Source organism: Macaca mulatta, chromosome 13 (assembly GCF_049350105.2).
Source record: "Macaca mulatta isolate MMU2019108-1 chromosome 13, T2T-MMU8v2.0, whole genome shotgun sequence".
In the NCBI taxonomy this organism is placed as follows: Eukaryota; Metazoa; Chordata; class Mammalia; order Primates; family Cercopithecidae; genus Macaca; species Macaca mulatta.
Genome location: NC_133418.1, coordinates 122,793,592 through 122,813,008, shown reverse-complemented (window position 1 = coordinate 122,813,008; position 19,417 = coordinate 122,793,592). Strand labels below are relative to the sequence as shown.

Below are 19,417 nucleotides of genomic sequence, written 5' to 3'. Positions count from 1 at the left end.
TCAGGGGAAATTGGATTTCCTAGAGCACCAGCTGCGGAGGCGCCACAGGTGTTCACGGCTCAGCAATCACAGTGGCTAATTGGGACACACGAGGACAGAAAAATGCCCTAAATCTGAATCTTGTTCTATGGCATTTTTATTTCTCCCATAAGATCAAGCCCCAAAGTCCTTCTTAAGTGGAGATGCTAAAGGAAGCTAGCTGCTGCAGACAGAAAAGATGACACATGGTAGGGGGAGCACTGCAGGGGAGGGAAGAGCTGAGAGCCGCGGAAGGTAGCAGGACTTGGGGTTGTGTGCAACAGCTGCTGCATTGCAGTGGCGGTGGTGCTAAGGCCCCTTCCATCTGAGTGTTTCTGATTCTGAGTTGTAATCCAAGGGTAGGACTAGCAGAACAATTCCTGGAGTCTACAGTTGGACAAACTACACAACAGCTACTAAAATTGAATTCAGAAAGTTGAATACAGTAACACCAGACTTTGGGGGTAGAAAGGATGGCAGGCAGATGAGTGAAAGAAAGTAGTCATCAATTTCAAGGACTGAGAGGAGGTTTGCAACTTCTTACAGAGGACCATTCTGTTCTACGTTCCATCCGATATGGGAGAAATAGAACCACATCCCATTCTGTCTCCGGTGGACCACAGAATGCAGACAGTACCCATACTCATTTTATAAACACCAAACCTAAGCCATGGGGAGCTAAGCCCTTTGTCCTAACATGCAGCTGTACATGAAAACTGAATAGTATTCCATGTCCATTACTTGATGCTTCCCATCTCTGAGTTTTGTATTTTCTTCTGTCAAGTCAGCCACTTCCAGATTTATTCATCTAATAAACTAATCTTTAAAAATCCACTTTTGGGGGTGATCTCCTCTCCAAAGTCCTCTTTGATTCCTCTGCTCCTAGTTAAGATCTCTTCTGTGTCCTCCTCAACAGCTTGCACAGACCTCTGTGGATTCATTGAGATGTGACTAAGTACCTAATATGGCCCAGGAAACATGCCCAGCTCAGGAACGCAGAAAGGAATAAGACACATTTTGCACCAAAGGAAAGACTAGTCCTTTCCATGCCTTATGTTTGTTCAATGTGTGAAGTCTTTGAGGGCAAGGACTGCATCTCATTTATTTGTATACATCCAGACACAAGAGTTCCTGGCACAAAATAGGTACTCAGCACTGTTGAAAGAATGAGAGAATGAGGAAAGAATGAGAAATACCCACTCAGTACTGGTGACAGAAAAGGGTAGTGGTAAACAAAGTCTGTTCTTGAGTGAAACTTTCATCAGGTCATTTCTAATGCTAATTTTAAAATATTTTTCTTAGACTTGAATATAGACTTGAATTAAGGAGTGAAATTAAAGGCTCTTGGAGTTCGTGATTTGTGCTAAGTCTAGATCCTCAAACATCATTCCTTCCCACCACATTGTACACTAGCCTTCTTTCCAGGACACATGGGCATGGTTCAGGTGCTGTCTTGGCTACTTATTAATTATGTTATCTTAGGTTAGTCACCTAGGCTCTCTGATCTTCCCTTTACTGACCTCTGAAGAGGGAATAACAGTCACACCTTGCAGGAGAAATTCGTGGTTGCCAGTGCTGGTACTTATGGGGTAGGGCTCTAACAGTGATAAGTTTTATAATCTATTAATGGACATAGTTGGGGTATTAAGCATGTGCTCCGAGCCTCTATACATTGTTAGTATTCATGGTAGTCTTGGATGATGCCCACCACATCTAAGTATCTAAGCTTGGTTATCTTCTAGTCTCTTGTCATGAGCAATGAACCTCTGGACGCCAGGGTATCTTCAATCACTGAGATTAAGTGGAACATCCCATGCCATTGTTGACTTTCTACCTAAGAAATTCCTGCTAGAGAACAAAGCCTTCAAAATTACTGCTAGATAATTAAGCCTTAAAAACAAAGCTGAGTTTTTAAGAAACTAAACAGACACAACATCTTCATCTTTGGGGAAGATTTTAGAAAACTTTTTATTTGATATTCTTATGTAATTGCTCATTACTAATCAAACCAGGCTCAGAAAAACTAGGTAAAAATCTGAACTTTTTTTTCCAAACAGAAATAATTATTTAAGGTCATGGTACATGCTTAAATTGCATATAGAAATTCATTACCAGAAAATACAAGAAACCCTATTTCTATCTCGTTAAGAAACTTAGCCATATGATCTACAAATTCAGTGCAATCCCTCTCAAAATCTTAAGGTCATTTTTTTTTTTCAGAAATAAATCTATTCCAAGATTCATATGAAATCTTAAGAGCTCCCCAAATAACCAAAACTATATTGAAAAAGAACACAGTCAGACATTTCATACTTCCTGATTTGAAAACTTACAACAAAGCTACAGTAATCAAAACAGTGTGGTACTGGCATAAAGACAGAGATACAGACCAGTGGAACAGAATAGAGAACCCAGAAATAAACTCCTGCATATATGGTCAAATGATTTTTGACAAGGGTTCCATAACCATTTAATGGAGCAAGGACAGTCTTTTCAACACACAGAGGATACCCACATGCAAAAGAATAAAGTTAGAATCTTACCTTAAACCTGTAAAAAGAAAATTAACTCCAAATGGGTTAGCAACCTAAACACAGAGGCTAAAGCTATAAAACTCTTAGAAGAAAATAGGAAGGATCGGCTTCCTGACATTGGATTTGGCAATGATTGATTGGATATGATACTCAAAGCATAGGTTAAAAAAAATAGCTAAATTGGACAACATCAAAACTTAAAAAAAAACAACGAAATGCTTGTGTGTCAAGGGACACTACCAACAAAGTGAAAGGCAACCCATGAAACAGCAGAAGATATTTGCAAATCATATATATGATAAGGAGATAATATCTGTAGTATATAAGAATTCCTACAACTCAATAACAAATAACCGATTAAGGCAAAAGACTTAGACATTTCTCCAAAGAAGACACGCAAATTTCCCGTAAACACTTGGAAAGATGCTCAACATCACCAATTGTGAGGGAAATGCAAATCAAAACCACAATAGGATGCCACTTCACATCCATCAGGGTATCTATTATTTCAAAAAAATAAAACCATAGAAAAGAATAAGTGTTGGCCTGGATATGGAGAAATTGGAACCCTTGTAAACTGTGGTGATAATGCACCACTTTATGGTGCAGCCACTATGGAAAAGAGTGGCATTTCCTTAACAAATTAAAATGCAATATGATCCACATGATCCAGCAATTTCCTTAACAAATTAAAATGCAATATGATCCACATGATCCAGCAATTCCACTTCTGGGTTGATGCTCAGGAAATGTGAAATCAGGGACTCAGATATATATTTCTACACCCAAGCTAATAGGAGCACAATTCACAGTAGCTGAAAGACGGAGGCAGCACACGTGTCCACTGACAGATGTACAGTGGACTATTATTCAGCCTTAGAAAGGAAGGATGTTCTGACCCATTCTACGACATGGCTGGACCTTGAGGGCATTACGCTAAGTGAAAGAGAGCAGTCACAAAAGAACAGATACTGTACCATGCCACTCACACGAGGTAAGTCTAGTGGTCGTATTCACAGAGACAGAAAGCAGAATGCTGGGACCCAGGGAGTGTGGGGGAGGCCTGGGGAGTTAGTGTTTAATGGAGACAGGGCTTCAGTTAGGGAACGAAAAAGTTCTGAAGACGGCAGGTGGTGACCATTGCACCACTATGTGAATACATTTGATATCACTAATTACACATTTGAAAACTGTAAAAATGGTAAACTTCATGTTACAGGTATTTTACTACAATTATTTTGAAAACAAAAGGCTGTAACCTGAAGTTTTTCAAGAAGCATGACTCCCAGAGCCCACAGTGGCAGCAAGCGAGGTTTGTCAACAGTAACTGACACCTACAGGAACCCTGGGCAACGCAAAAGAGGCCCCAATTAATGACCTTCTTAATTTCCTCAAATATGAAATATCCCAAAATAGAACTAATAACGGACACAGGGATCTGATTTTAAAGAGGCTTTGTACAAAGGAGCTTCTCTATGACTGCTGAAGGGTGAACAAGGCCTATTAGTATGCTTATAAATTCTTCTTTTGGGTGATGTAACTAGATAACAGAAGGCTACTTGAGTCTATGTTTACCAAGAGATTACACATTCTGACTTTATATTGAATTGCTTATTAAAAGCAAGAGGTGTTGTATTCTTTATCAAATAAAATGCTGCTTCATTCACAAACGTATATTTATGCTTTTTCAAAGTAACATATTTTAAGGTAAATATGCAAAATGCCTGTCTGCATGTAAAGCTTAAAATATTAATACCACATAGAATTCCTCACCTTTAGGTGGCTCCTCGGATATCCATATGTCTGTGAGACCAACTGGAACCTTTCTTGATGGAATTTTGTTGATAGTTTGAAAGATGCAAACACTTGATTGAATTCAATAACTACATTTTTTTCATCTTCCACCAGATGTGGCCACTCTAGAGAAGAACAAAAAGGCAGAATAATGAGGCTGATATTCATAATAAAAGCGAAACCCTAACTGAGGGATGTGATTGTCAGGTCTTTAATGCATTTGCTGCAAGTAGGCAATGAGGGCAGGCTGGGCGCACAGACACATGGAGATGGTGAGACACACAGGGATGAGATGCATGCGGATGATGACACATATGGAGATGATGAGATGCACGGAGATGAAACACTAGGAGATGAGACACATGGAGATGAAATACACGGAGATGATAAGACAAATGGGGATGATGAGACACGTGGAGATGAAACACTAAGAGATGAGACACATGGAGAAGATGAGATCATAGAGACACATGGGGATGATGAGACACGTGGAGACACATGGAGATAATGAGACACACAGGAAGAGATCCATGGGGATGATGAGACACAACGAGATGAGACAGATGGAGATGAGACACATGGAGATGAGACACAAGAGATGATGAGACACATGGAGATGGAACACACAGAGATGACGAGACGCATGGAGATGAGAAGCACAGACATGAGATGCATAGAGATGAGACATATGGAGATGGAACACACAGAGATGATGAGAGGCATGGAGGTGAGATGCATGAAGATGATGAGACACATGGAGATGATGAGATGCATGGAGATGATGAGATGCATGGAGATGACAAGACACGTGATGAGCACATGGAGATGAGATATGTGGAAATGAGATGCATGGAGATGAGACATAAGAGATGATGAGATGCATGGAGATAAGATGAGAGGGAGAGTGGCGACAATAACCTTGTATCACACTCAATTAATTTCCAATAAAACATTCCTTATAGAAAAACCTTTTAGAAAATTAATGAAATTACTCTTTGTAATATAAAAAATACACAAAACTATAAATATATTCTTATAAAACTAAGAGAAAGAGTCATTTTTATGATTGAGTCTACAAAGTATTAAGATTATAAAATGTGTAGAGACAAATTACAGAAGCATACGTGATGTATCTGCACATGTATTTCATAGCTAATATCATCAGCAGGTTGTCATGTGTGTTTGTATTTTTGTCCTCAGTTCAAAGGATAGCAAATAAGTTGTGATTTCCACATAAAAGATTTTACAAGAGCATGCTATCGATTAAAAAGCAAAACAAAATGCAACATCTTGGGTAATAATTTAAACTTTTTTATTTGTTATGGCTATAAAGCAACATCCAAATAGTGTTTAAAATGGGGCTTATGTATAAACCTCTATGATTAATGTTTATAAAGTAGGCACAGTTATTTCCAACACATTCTGAGATATTACTTACTAAACTGACTAAGGTTGGGATGGTATTCAATACAGTGGCTTTATAAAAATGCAAGTTAATTTTCACCATTTGAAAGACACCAAATAGACAAATTTAAATAAATATTATAAACAAACCAACATAAAGCAAAACGAGTGATTGAGAAATAGTAGAATTGGACATTAATAATCGAAGCCACTCTAATATATTGTCAGTACTATGCGTAAAACAATCATATTTTACTTTCATAAAATATTATTACGTTAATTTACACAATGACTTACTCTACTGGTAATCCTAAAAATTCATCTCTATCAGTTTAAGCTTTTTAGCATGTTCTATAGATTCATCGCGTTGTCCATCGTTGTTTTGGGAAAAGTGTTTTTTTCTATTCTTCAATGTTCACAAAGGGTAGAAAGGAGGAAGACCTGGAGACCATCAGGCCACTCCTGTGGGAGCAGCCGCAGTCCCAGTCCCTCAACGGCAGATATGACTGACCATTGTCAGGAGAGGGACAGGTTTTTCATTAAAGTGATAAGTATCTACAAAACAGAATTTCGTGGACAAAACGAAAGGTTTTATTTGGAGCGTGCTCTCTTCTCCATGCACACATTCACAAATCATGGAGTCAGAAGTGTCCTTCCCATTCCCAGGTGAAACAGCAAAGCATCTTCAGCCTCTCATCAGGGCTGCTTGTCCAAATATTCCAGTTTGGGTGCCCCTGGTTCCTTCCCTGGGTCCTTCGGGCTTTCCGGAGTGAGGAGACACCCTCACAAACATGAGAACCCCTCTTGGAGGAACGAGAGTTAGAGTAATTGCTGGAGGTGAGACTACCTTTGTTCCAAGATGCATTCCCATCTGGGAGTCATTTACCAGATGTAGATTTAAAAGCTACTGACAAATGGACTATAGGCTAAATGCCCTTGCAGGGTGTATGATGCTGCTTACTAAATGTGTGTGTGCACATCCATCCATCCATCCATTCATCTATCTATCTATCTATCTATCTATCTATCTATCTATCTATCTATCTATCTACCTACCTACCTACCTACCTACCTACCTACCTACCTACCTACCTCTATCTATCTATCTATCTATCTATCTATCTATCTATCTATCTATCTATCTATCTACCTACCTACCTACCTACCTACCTACCTACCTACCTACCTATCGATCTATGTATGTATGTATGTATGTATGTATGTATGTATGTATCTATCTATCTATCTATCTATCTATCTATCTATCTATCTATCTATCTATCTGTCATCTATCTATCTACAGTGTGCTTTTAACAACAGGCCCTCACTAGGTAAAGATTCACAGAACAATCAGCTAATGAGTGAGTGAGTCAGTGACCTCCTTTTCCCAGTTCTTCAGGTGCGGTAGGAAGGAATATGCACCTACGGTTCTGGCTGCTCACAGTTCCCTGTCCCAGATGCCGCTTGTGATCACTGGTAATGGAATTCCTAGGATGAGCTCTTAAACGGCATGTTTAGCAGGCAGCTTAGCTGCAAAACAAAAATAACACCAGCCAGGCGAGAGCTCCTTGGGGTTCTCAGGCACACTCTGTCCTCAGCCAAAGCTTTGCTGGCCTTTCTCCTCATCCACCCTTCCTTTAATCTCCCAAATGAGAATGAGTGGGGGTTTTTCTTTATGGCATTTGTCATTATCTGGGATTATATTACACAGATTTTGGTTTTAAACTGTTTTGAGGTAACTGTAGATTCACATGCAGCTGGAAGAAAGAATACAGAGATCCCATGCACCCGTGTTTCAGTGTCCCCCAATAATAACATTTTGCAGAACCATAGCACATACAGGCAGAATGACATTGATTCGTCCCACCGATGTGCAGATTTCCTACTTCTCTTGTGTTCATGTATGCATGTGCGATTTTAGCACCAGTGTAGGTTTCTGTGTCTGTGACCACAGTCAACATGCAGATAACTATCACTGAAGGAGCAAGGGTTCCTCTGTGTCCTTTTATAGCCCTGCCCACATCCTGCCCCTTTCATCACCGAGTCCACCCTCTTCCCTTTCATAGCCACGCCCAGCCTTTTCCTGTTCACCACGCCCACTCCCTTCCCTTTCATAGCCACGCCCAGTCTTTTCCTGTTCATCATCACGCCTACTCCCTGACTTTTCATAGCCACGCCCAGCTTCTTCCTGTTCATCACCACGCCCACTCCCTGCCCTTTCATAGCCACGCCCATCATTTTCCTTTCATAATCATGACCACTCCATTGTCTTTCATTGCTACATCCATCCCCCTTCCAATTAATAGCCACGCCCACTTCTGCCCTTTCATAGCTACTCCCACCTTCTTCACCTTCTTCATTTTCATAGCCAAACCCAGCCTCTTTCCTTTTAGAGCCACACGGATGTCCCTTCCCTTTCAGAGCCAACTCTCCTACCCTGAACCCCTGGCAACCACTCATCAGTGTTTCTGTCATTTTGTTATTTCAAGAACGTTCTATAAATGAAGTCATACACTGTGCAAAGCTTGCAGATTGGCTCTTCTTATTCAGCATAATTCTCTGGAGCTTCCATCTGGGTTGTATCAATAGTTTATTCTTTCTAATGGCTGAGTAGTATTCCATGGCGCGGCTGTACACAGTTTAACTCTTCATGCTCGGGAGGCCATCTGGGTTATTTCCAGTTTTTGGCTGCCATGAATAAAGCTTCTGTAAAGATGTGTGTGTAGGTTTTACTGTGAATGTACATTTCCCTCTCTCTGGGGTTAATGCCCAAGAGTGGGATAGCTGGGTCATATGGCAATTGCATGGCTAGCTTTAAAAGAACACGCCCAACTGGTTTGAATAGCTGTACCATTTCACTTTGCCTCAATTAATGTACCAGTGATTCAGTTTCTCTGCATCTTAGTCAAAATTTGGTGTGTTGTTGTTTTATGTCAGTCATTGCAGGTATGTAGTGACAGCTCATCGTGGTTTTAACTTGCATTTGCCTAATAGTTGATGGAATTAAATATCTTTTCATGTACATTTAAATTTCATCTTTAGTGAACTATCTGCCCATGTCTTTTGCCCATTTTCTTACTACATTGTTTTAAATCGTTAAATTTGAGATTTCATTGTATATTCTAGATACTAGTTCTTTGATGAATATTTGATTTCCAAGTATTTTTGCTACTTTATTGCTTGTCTTTTCATTGTCTTAACAGGGTGTTTTGTAAAGTAAAATTTTAATTTTAGTGACATCCAATTCATCAATTTTCCCTTGTGGATTATGTGTGTGTAAGTATCTGTTTATGCATTTATGTTCTGTCTTCCCCCATGGAAAACTACACTCCATTGTGGTAGACACTTTGCTATCTAACTTCTTTCTAAATCACAAGAGTCTAGAATTTTGCCTGGCACACACTAATGATCAACAAATTCATGTTGAATGAACAAATAAATGAATAAACACTAATTTATTAGGTAAAAACCATTTAAAGTAAGTCTTTTTTCTAACACTGGGGAATGATAACAATAGTAAGAGTAGTATATTAACATTCTGCAAAATGATTTTAAATCCATTATTCTCTTGGGTTTTCATCACCCCCTGTGGGGAGGACTGTTCAGGTATGATTCTCTTACTTCAGAAATCAGCCCAGGGATGTGAGGCTCCTTCTCAGTGACATCTGCACCTTGTTTCCACTCTAGTATGTTTCTGCCCAGGATTCCCTCAATATTTAGAAATGATTGAGGATGATTAAAGAAAGAATTAATTCACATGGGAGCAACAACACTATAGACCTTACTACCTTAAAGTGGGATATGAATTGAAACCATATCTAAGTGTGATTGCAGTTTATATAAACTCAAGGACAATTGGGTCATGTCTGCTGTTTGAGGGAAGGAAGAGTTCACTCAATGGTATAGACACAGTGGTCTTGTTATTTCTCAAAAGGTCTGTGTGTCACCCACACTGGTGGGAACTGAATGGCCGTCCCCATTTCTCTGAACAAAGGGTGCCTGGCTGAGTGGGCCTGCAGCAGCCATAGCATGCCCGCTTCTTACTCTGGGTGAGGGCATTAACGGGGTTGCAACTGCTTTTCGCAGGATTGTTTTACTATTTCCAGTGGCTTTCCATGAAAGCACATGCCATCTTGTCCCATGCAACACAAAACAGTCATGCAGGGCACCAGAGTTAGCACCCAACGGTCTCATGGCCCCACGGTGAGCACCCAACGGTCTCACGGCCCCACGGTAAGCACCCAACGGTCTCACGGCCCCATGGTAAGCACCCAACGGTCTCATGGCACCGCGGTGAGCACCCAACGGTCTCATGGCACCGCGGTAAGCACCCAACGGTCTCATGGCACCGCGGTAAGCACCCAACGGTCTCATGGCACCGCGGTAAGCACCCAATGGTCTCATGGCACCGCAGTAAGCACCCAATGGTCTCACGGCACCGTGGTAAGCACCCAACGGTCTCATGGCCCCACAGTAAGCACCCAACAGTCTCATGGCACTGCGGTAAGCCCCCAATGGTCTCGCGGCACCATGGTAAGCACCCAATGGTCTCACTTTCCATTTGTGTTGATGAGCAGAGCCCTCCGGAACCAGGTGCACTGGTCAGTGCTGGCAGCACTTCATCCCCGCTGAGGGTGGACATGTGTGCTGTGAGTTCTCCACACAGTCCTGGCCAAAGGCCTTGTACCAAAGCATGAAGGGACGCAGGGCTGCAGCTCGGCAGGGGGCACATAATGCATGGGTGACATTTCTATGAATAATTTATCGCTCAAAGTCCTTAATAATGTCTGTGTCTTCTTAGGCTCTTCACCTTTCAGAATCATTGCAGTTAAAAAAAGAAAGAATAAGGAAAGGCCTCAGTACAGATAAAAATTGTTCTATAGATCAATAATTATAAATGGATGCTTGTCACTGAAAATGTGGTGGGTTTCCTAGAAAGAGTTTTGTAGGAAGCTTTGGAGGCTGCAACACATCTTGTGTTATGGTTTTCTCTTGACTCTGTCACAGAATTTAGCATACCATGCTGTAACTGTAGGTCTCCTAAGCAGCACCCCAACCCCACCACGAGCTCATCAGGGCAGGGGAGAGAGCCCATTAGACTCTAAACCCCAGAACTGGATCCACTGCAGACATAGATCATGTGTGCAACCGAAGTTTGCTCAGTTTCATGAGTGAATCAAAGATGAACTAAATTAACAAACCTCTATCTGTCATCTCACGGCCGCCACAACCCCTGGGCACACAGACAGCGTGCAGCAAGGAAGGACTGCAGCTTCAGGGTGACACTCTCCCTGTTCTTTAGTTTGGGGCCGTAGGGTCCCTTTCTCAGGAACTTGGGCCATTTCTTCATTGTCATATCATATAGGACAAACAAGTGACTGTAAAAACTCAGTTGTAGATCAATGAATTATTCATAGCTGTATTATAAAATTCATTTTAACTTTATTATTATTAATATTCATGATATATGAAAAATGTTTTTACTTTCCCCCTTTCACAAGGGTACTTGGTGTTTAATTTATTTTAAGTTAATTATGTAGTGAATAAAAAATCATTATTTGTCCAAAAATTCAAGAATGATCTATTACTTTATGTTTAGTTATTTAGACAGATTATATATTAAGAGACAGATTGAAAGTTAATGATATATCCTGTAATGAAAAGTAGGCATAAAATGACCTTCTGTTTGAAATTTTTGCATTTGAGGCTAAAGAAAGCCAAACTTGTTTATTCACTTTTTCTCTCCTTTCTTCCCTCACTGTCTCTCTCCCTCCCTGTTTCCCTCCTCTCCTCTCCCCTCCCCTCCCCTTCTCTTCCCTCTTTTCCTTTTTCCCTCCCTCCCTTCCTTGCCCACTTCCTGTCTACCTCCCTCTATTCTTCTCTTCCTTTCCTTTCCTCTTTTCTCTCTCTCTCTCCTTCCTTTCTCCTTTGTTTTTTGGTTTTTAAGTTTATTGCCAAGTGATGAGGTAGAAGGCAGCATTCCAGTCTGACATTTGTAAGCACTTCTCCATATATAATATATTATAAACAGTTATTTTTATTCTTAATATATAAAAAAGCTAATTTGGTTGTACATTTTACTGTAAATTGTTTTTCCTTTTAACAGTTAAAGAATCAGAGAGATAGTGATCGGCAGTGGGAGGGTTTTGATTAATAGATGTGACTTAGAGAGTGGGTACAGGTCATTTTGAGGCACATTTGGTCCTTGCTAGTTTGTATTTTATTCTCAGGGTTCCTTACACTTCTTGTTTTCACTAGTGGCTCATTGTGAATGTGTGGCTTAACTCCTCCACGGCCCAGCATTAGGGAGCTGTGGACCCTGCAGCCTGGCTGAGGGGGCCACAGTGACTGAGGGGTGCAGAGCTGAGTCACAGGGTTGCCAGCACAGGGGCTTAACCTCCGGTGACTGCCAGAGCTGCTGGCAAGCTAGAGTCCCATTTGGAGCCCCTCTAAGCGGTTCTATTTGTAATGAAAACTATATTTATGCTATTCAGTTTTAAATATAGAAGTTGAAACAGCTGTGTTTAGCGCCTTTGTTCACACAGACCCCCTTGCAACAACCTTGAGAACCCCAGGGAATTTGTCAATGTCAGGGAAGGAGCATTTTGTCAGTTACCAAATCTGTTTATTACCAGAGGGATAGAGGGATGAAGGATGCTGAAGAACTTTGATGTCGTCTTTCCTAAGATGAAACACATAACTGCGCTGTCTTTCGCTTCAGCTCCCTGTCACCCAATGCACCTGAGATATCTGGATTCCGGGAAATTCTTCATCCTAGACCCTGAGAGATTGTGCAGACCAGCTCCAGATTGCTTGTGGTCTGACAGGCTGCAACTGTGAGCCATCACAATGAACAACAGGAAGAAAAGGTCTTTGAAAAGGTGATGTGTGTTCTCATCAACCTCATACACGCGCATGGTTTAGGGGTAAAATACCTTTACATGGCTCATTACAAAAACAGTGTTCCCCACATACCACCCCTGTCTTACTTCCAGCTCCCCAGAGGGAAAACTTTCAATGCTTCTAGCCATTTCTTTTGGCATTTGCCTTCAGACCCTACATGAATACGCCTCTACTACGGGTGGCTGCGTGGTTTCCCACCGTGAACCACTAAACTTCCACATCCTGTCTAGGGGAACTGGGAGGTATGCTAACGCACTCCACGCCCAAGCTCTTCTCACAGTTTCTGCCCCCAGCATTGTTGTACTAGGCAAGGCATGAGATTATTAGGCAATGCTTTACTGTCATAACTACAGAGAGACTATTGCCAGATGAACCACACGTTAATGCTATGTTCCTTATCAGCACAATATTTCTACCCTGCAATTGATATAATTGTGTCCGTACACACACATGCTCTCCTATGTACCTTTCATGACTCTATCCTAAATTCTCAATTACATCATATCTTCTTCTTAGGGAAGAACAGCTTAGTTATCAATTTGGTGTCCTGCGTAAAGTCTCAGGGAGTCATCTGTGTCCTCTCATCTGGCCTGGTCCACACTGGTTCTCTTGAAAGCTGGGGCTGTAATGATGCCCCTTGGCCATCACCAGGTCCCTGCCCCATCTCTTGTAATCTCTCTCTCTTTGCTGCATCCCTGTCTTCCTCTGTCTTGATTTACTTGTTGTTGGTTTTTTGTTTGTTTGTTTTTGGTGGAAGACGTAATCCAACAACTTCCTATGGAAAGGTTGTTGGGAGATTTTTAATGATTCCTAAATGTTAAAATGTCTATTTTTGTCTTGACACCCAACTAATATTTGTCTGAGTAATACAGTCTAGATGAGAAATAACTTCCCTGGAGGTCTGATGGTGTTCCTCCCTCATCTTCTTACCTCTTGAAGATTCTTCGAATCCTTTCCCCTAGACCCCCATGCCCAGAGTCATGATTTTCTCTTTGCTTCTAGTGTTTTAGTATTTCCCCAGAATGAGGGGGTGTGTAGATCTGTTTTCTCCCATGTGATGTATCCTGCAGCTTTTCCAGGGCCATTGTCTTCCCTGCTTTCTTCAGTGGTTGTTTTCTCTCCATTTTCTCTGATCTCTTTCTGGAACTTACATGATTCAACCACTGGTCCTGTGGGAGCTGGACAGACCCTCTAATCTTATTTTCCATCCCTTCGCCATTTTGTTGTAATCAGATTTCCTCTACTGTACCTTCTCATCTCTCTTGTGAGACTTTTTAAAATTTCAACACTCATCTTTAAATTTCTAAGTGATCTCTTAGTTATTCAACTCATCATCTTCTTCTTTTTCTACTTAAAATTAAATGTGTTCCCGTTCAGCAAACCCAATGTAGTTTCCCTCCTGTGACTCAGACAAAGGCAGTGATAGCTTCTTTGTTTCTCTTGAACAGTCTTTATTTTCTTCTTTTTGTTTGTTTGTTTGGGTCCTTTTTATATTAGAGGGCTTGCATGAACATCTAGAGATCTTCATTATCTGTTCATATTTAACAGGACAGCATTAGAAAGCCTCTTGGAAACACTTTTCACATGGGCAGGGTCTTCTGACCTGTGGGGGGCTTTGTGTGCTTTGCCTGGGCTCCTGACTGGGGGTGTCCATGCCCCGAGAGCATGGAAAGAACTGGATTCTGAGCCAGATGACGTGAACCTGGATTTAAAAAAAAAGAACACGACCAGGCACAGTGGCTCATGCCTGTAATCCCAGAACTTTGAAAGGCCAAAGCTGTTGGATCACCTGCAGCCAGGAGTTTGAGACCAGCCTGGCCAACATGATGAAATGCTCTCTACTAAAAAATATAAGAATTAGCTGGAGGTGGTGACACGCGCCTGCAATCCCAGCTACTCAGGAGGCTGAGGCAGGAGAATCGCTTGAACCTGGGAGGTGGAGGTTGCAGTGAGCTGAGATTGTGCCATTGCACTCCAGTCTGGGTGACAAGAGCTAAACTCCGTCTCAAAAAAACAAAACAAAACAAACAAAAAATCCACATTTTCTTGATAATTCCTGACATATCTCTACAGGTCTCCTTGCTTGAGGCTATCTACACTAAAGATGTTAACACTAGATACTCATGCCATGAGATCAGGCACATAAGAATCTCTAAAAATTTAACGTAGAGAGCCTTCACCAAACAGTTGTTTAATACCCGTTATTTAAAACTAAGCTCTTTAGACGCACAAGTGATATCTGGGTTCTTTAAGTGTTGACAGCAGAACTGAGGAGGGGAGAAGCCCAGAAAAAGGGGCTATAGAATATGGCAAGTCTGAAACCACCTATGATGGGCAGACTTCACATTATTCCTCTTCATTCTCAGAAGCTACTCGGGGCAAACACAAGGTCAGTGCCTAGACTTGGTGAGTTGGGGCCAGCTCAAGTCCTAGCTTCAGACCCCCTGAGTCCCCTGCTTGGGAGCCGGTGTCCTCACAGCAGGTGAAATGGAGTTCACAGCAGGTGAAATGGAGTCCACACCATCACAGCAAGGTTTGATGATTTCCAGTTGTTAACAGGATAGAAGTTGTCCAGGAGAACGTGGGGAAGTGAAATTTTCAAGAAGATCAGATGGAGGGAAGCACTCTGACATCCTGAAATGTAGATACGGTGTAGGTTTCCCAGGATGAACACGTCAAGGACATAATTATCATCACCTCCTTCAGGGAGACTAAAAGTATCTGTTTACAGAGAGGAGACTTTAAGATATTGCTCGGGGAGTTTTTTGTGGTTTTTTTCAGGGCAATAATCTATAAAATTCTGAATTACAGACAATATAAGTTCTTAACAATCTTAAATTGTTTAGACGAAATCATTGACATTATGAAACATATAACATATCTAATAGGATTAGTGTAGAAAAAGATATCTCTACTTTAGTGAAATAAATACATTTCAGAGAAGCTTGTTGGAAAGTAAAATTTTCAATGAAATAACTTTTCCTCATTTATTTTCATTATGAAATATGAAATGGTTCCTGATTAAAGTATTTTGGTGTTTAGATGCAATAAAGCCAAAATTAAGAAATGAGTGTATGACCAGGTGCAGTGACTCTTATGCCTGTCTGAAATCCCAGCATTTTGAGAGGCTAAGTTGGGAAAATCACTTGAGACCAAGAGTTGGAGATCAGCCTGGGAAACATAGGGAGGGGCCATCTCTAGAAAAATAAAAATGGTAGCCAGGCTTGTTGGCACACGCCTGTGGTCCCAGCTACTTAAGACACTGAGGTAGGAGTGTAGCTTGGGCCCAGAAGATTTTTGAGGCTGCAGTGAGCCATGATAGTGCCACTGCACTCCAGCCTGGGCTACAGGGCAAGACCCTGTTTCAAAAAAAGAAAAAAAAAAAAACCAAAAAAAATCAAGTGTACTCCTAAAACTTCATCACATTATAGTTGTATAGTCATAGCTATACTATTCAAATCAAACATTAACAAAAATTTTAAAATAGTTATAATACCCAAAATTAATGGCTACAAAGTCACAAATATATTCAAAGTTAGAATTTATAGCAATATAAAAACCTTGACAGCACATCTCCTCCCTCACCTTGCTATATGCATTAATCCTTTGAAAGAGGCAGTCCTTCCCAAAGCAATTGCACTTTGATTAAATTGATCACCTGCCTCAAACTCCTCATCATTTTAAACTCTTCATCCCGAGTAGCCATTTTAATCACCCTCCCTTAACTTGAAATTACCAGCCTCAGTAACCCGGCATGGTGTCCTGTAAGATTCTACAAAGGGAGCTCATGTCCACCCCGCACCTCTCAGCGAGCGTCTTGCTTCCTTGCAATGAGTTTGCACCTAGAACAGCAGAGTGTCTCCATGCTGCCTCCCATTCCAATATATCATGAGAGAATGCCTCCCATTCCAATATGATCCTGTGCATTTTTTACCTACTCAGAGCAGATGACACTCTTTAATTAACTTATAAAAATGCTGCTAATTTTGGAACGTAATAATTTCCTAGGGCATATCGGTCTCTCTCTTACACACACACACACACACACACACATATCGGTCTCTCTCTTACACACACACACACACACACACACACACACACACACAGCATCTAGAACCAAAGTTGGAAGTTAAAGCAGAAAGAAGAAATTAGGCATAAAATAACAGTAAGAAAACTAAAATTCTGATGTTTTCCAGGAATGATTTATCTTTTTGCAAAAAAAAAGTGTGTCTTCCTGTCTCCTTGCCTCATGACGTTTTTCACACCAGCCCTTCCCACTAAATGTTTAAATTTTATTCATTTAAAAAAGCCCAGCTCAAATACCTTCTTTCAATTTCCAAAAAAGGTGATCTATCATCTTTACATATCAAACACTTTAAACTTCTTCTAATGCGGCACCAGAATTAAATCTCATGTTAGGTTAGATCCACATCCTACTTCTCTTATTAAACAAGAGCTGCACAAACGGTAATGATAATGGAAAAGTTCATATGTTCTTGCTGCGCACCAGGTGTGTTCCAAGAACTTTATAAAGATTAATTCTTGTAAACCTCAGCACAACTTTCAGTGAGGCAGGAACCCCTGGCATGTCCATCTCAGGAACACAGACCCTCAAGAACAGCCTCCTTCCCCGCAGTGTGATCACAGACACTCGCTTGGCCTTTGTGCACCTCACTTTCCTCGTCATTAAAATAGCATGGCTCATAAATATTCTCTGTACATTTTCTGTGAATTTAAATATTATTTGTTTCTCATTCTCACCAAAGCTCTGACCTACAAACTACTTACTCTACAGCAAGACCAATTCCAGGAGAGGCTATGGGGGCAATGCCAAGAAATGAAGAAAACAAGGGTGGGGCATGGAGAGGAATGAGAGGTGGCCTGGTCAGGGGCAGGTGGCTGCCCCTTGCAAGCATGGGGGAAAGGAGAAAAGTTGCCACTGTCCAGTCCTTGCTTTTCTCCATCATGTCCTCAGAAGAACTGACCAAGAAATATCTGGACCAGATGGTGGAGCTCAGGAAGCCTTGGCAGTCAGGGTGAGTCAGTGTCATTGCAGAGGAGCCGTTCAGAAAAGCATTTACATCCGTTCAGAAAATACAAAGCCAGTAATACATTAAGAAAAGATGTGTGATGCCTCTACAGGGAAAGTCACAAAACTTTATTAAGAAATGTTAAAGGAGGCCTGAATCAACAGAGAGATAAATCACATCGTGATTAGGAAAACTTAATGCGGTAACGGTCTCAATTCTTCTCCAAATTAATAGTGCGATTTCAATCAAAATATCAAATGAGATTTATAAGGAACTTGATAAGTATACATGAAGCAGTAAAGGGTTGGGAATATCTCCAACATTTGTAAAAAGGAGAATCAGGAAAGGGGGGTTGTTCTACCTGACCTTAAGAATTATTCTGAAGCTATAGTAATTAAATCCATGTGGTATTGGCTTGGGATACAGAAATTAATCTATAAAATAGAATAAAAAATCTGTCAACAGGCCTATGAATATTGCATGAGGAGACTTTGGAATAGAGAAGGTATGCCACAAGTTAAAAAATATATATATTCCTTAACAAATTGAATGAAAAAATGATTACCGACAAAAGATGAAGCTGTATTCTCACATCATATGCAAAGAAAACTTAAGATGGATTAAGGAGTTAAATATCAAAAACTAAGCCTCAAGTCTAGGCACAGTGGCTCAAGCCTGTAATTCCAGCCCTTTGGGAGGCCAAGGCAGAAGGATTGTTTGAGCCCAGGAGTTCGATACCAACCTGGGTAATGTAGTGAGATCCTGTCTGTACAAAAACAAAAACATAAAACTAAAGTCAGACTCTTCCTAAAAAACATAGATTAAGATGTACTTAGGCCTTGGAGTAAGGAAAAATAAACAGGACCCCCATAGCATTGATTATAAAAGATGAATTAATTCAAAAATATTAATATTACAAACTTGTTCATCAAAAGACATCTTAAGGAAAGTGGAAGGTCAAGTTATAATCTGGGAGAAGATATATTTTTGATTTATGTGAAGAACATATAAAGCATTAAAAATAAATAAAAGCATACTCAACACAATAAAAGATAGTGCAGAAAATGTTAAGCATTTCACAAGAGGGAACACGTACACCACGAGTGTATGGAAAAATAATCAACAGTTATTTGTCAGATAAACGGAAAGTAAGTCCGGATGAGATACTGTTCCCCTACCATTCAATTACAATATTTTTGAAATCTGACAATACCAAATGTTGGAGATATAAAAAGTGACAACATCTTAGATGTTTAATTTCCTATCAAGATAATGGTGTTGGTGCCTGCTGACAGGTGAAGGAACCTGAGGAATCTTCTGGTCCAGTGAACTTTACATGGTGATTGCTGATGTCCCAGGGGTTTGGAGGAGACACTTTAGAAGCCACCCAGGGAGAATGTGGGGGTGAGCTGAGCACATGAGGAGCTGCTACCCCGGCCAGCAGAGCCCCACTTGCACACATTTCCACAGAGGGCTTCCCCCAGCAGAAAGGAGAGTCCGAGGTTGCAGTGGCTGAAGGGTTCTCCAGGAAAGCACAGTCAGTGCATAGACAAACTGGGATGAGGTCACAGAGCAGGTCAGCCAAGGTAAGACGAGACCCCAGGCCCTCCCTGTCCTGACACCCAGGCCAGGTACCTTCCAGTTCACAACTGGCTTCTTGCAAAGAATTCATGGGAAGAGAGTAAACCACCTTTCCTGCATATTTCACATTAGCTAAAATTCTGAAATGCCATC

The 19,417-nt window shown here is 40.9% G+C and overlaps 1 protein-coding gene across 8 annotated transcripts in view; it reads right to left on the bottom strand.

Annotated features, from left to right (window-relative positions):
- Window positions 1-19,417, bottom strand: part of MYT1L (myelin transcription factor 1 like) — a 533,658-nt gene that overhangs the window by 256,621 nt on the left and 257,620 nt on the right. For all 8 annotated transcript variants that reach the window (XM_028831516.2, XM_077958484.1, NM_001265731.1 and 5 more), the window contains 1 exon segment: window positions 4,326-4,471. The gene's annotated coding sequence lies outside the window, so the exon portion shown is untranslated.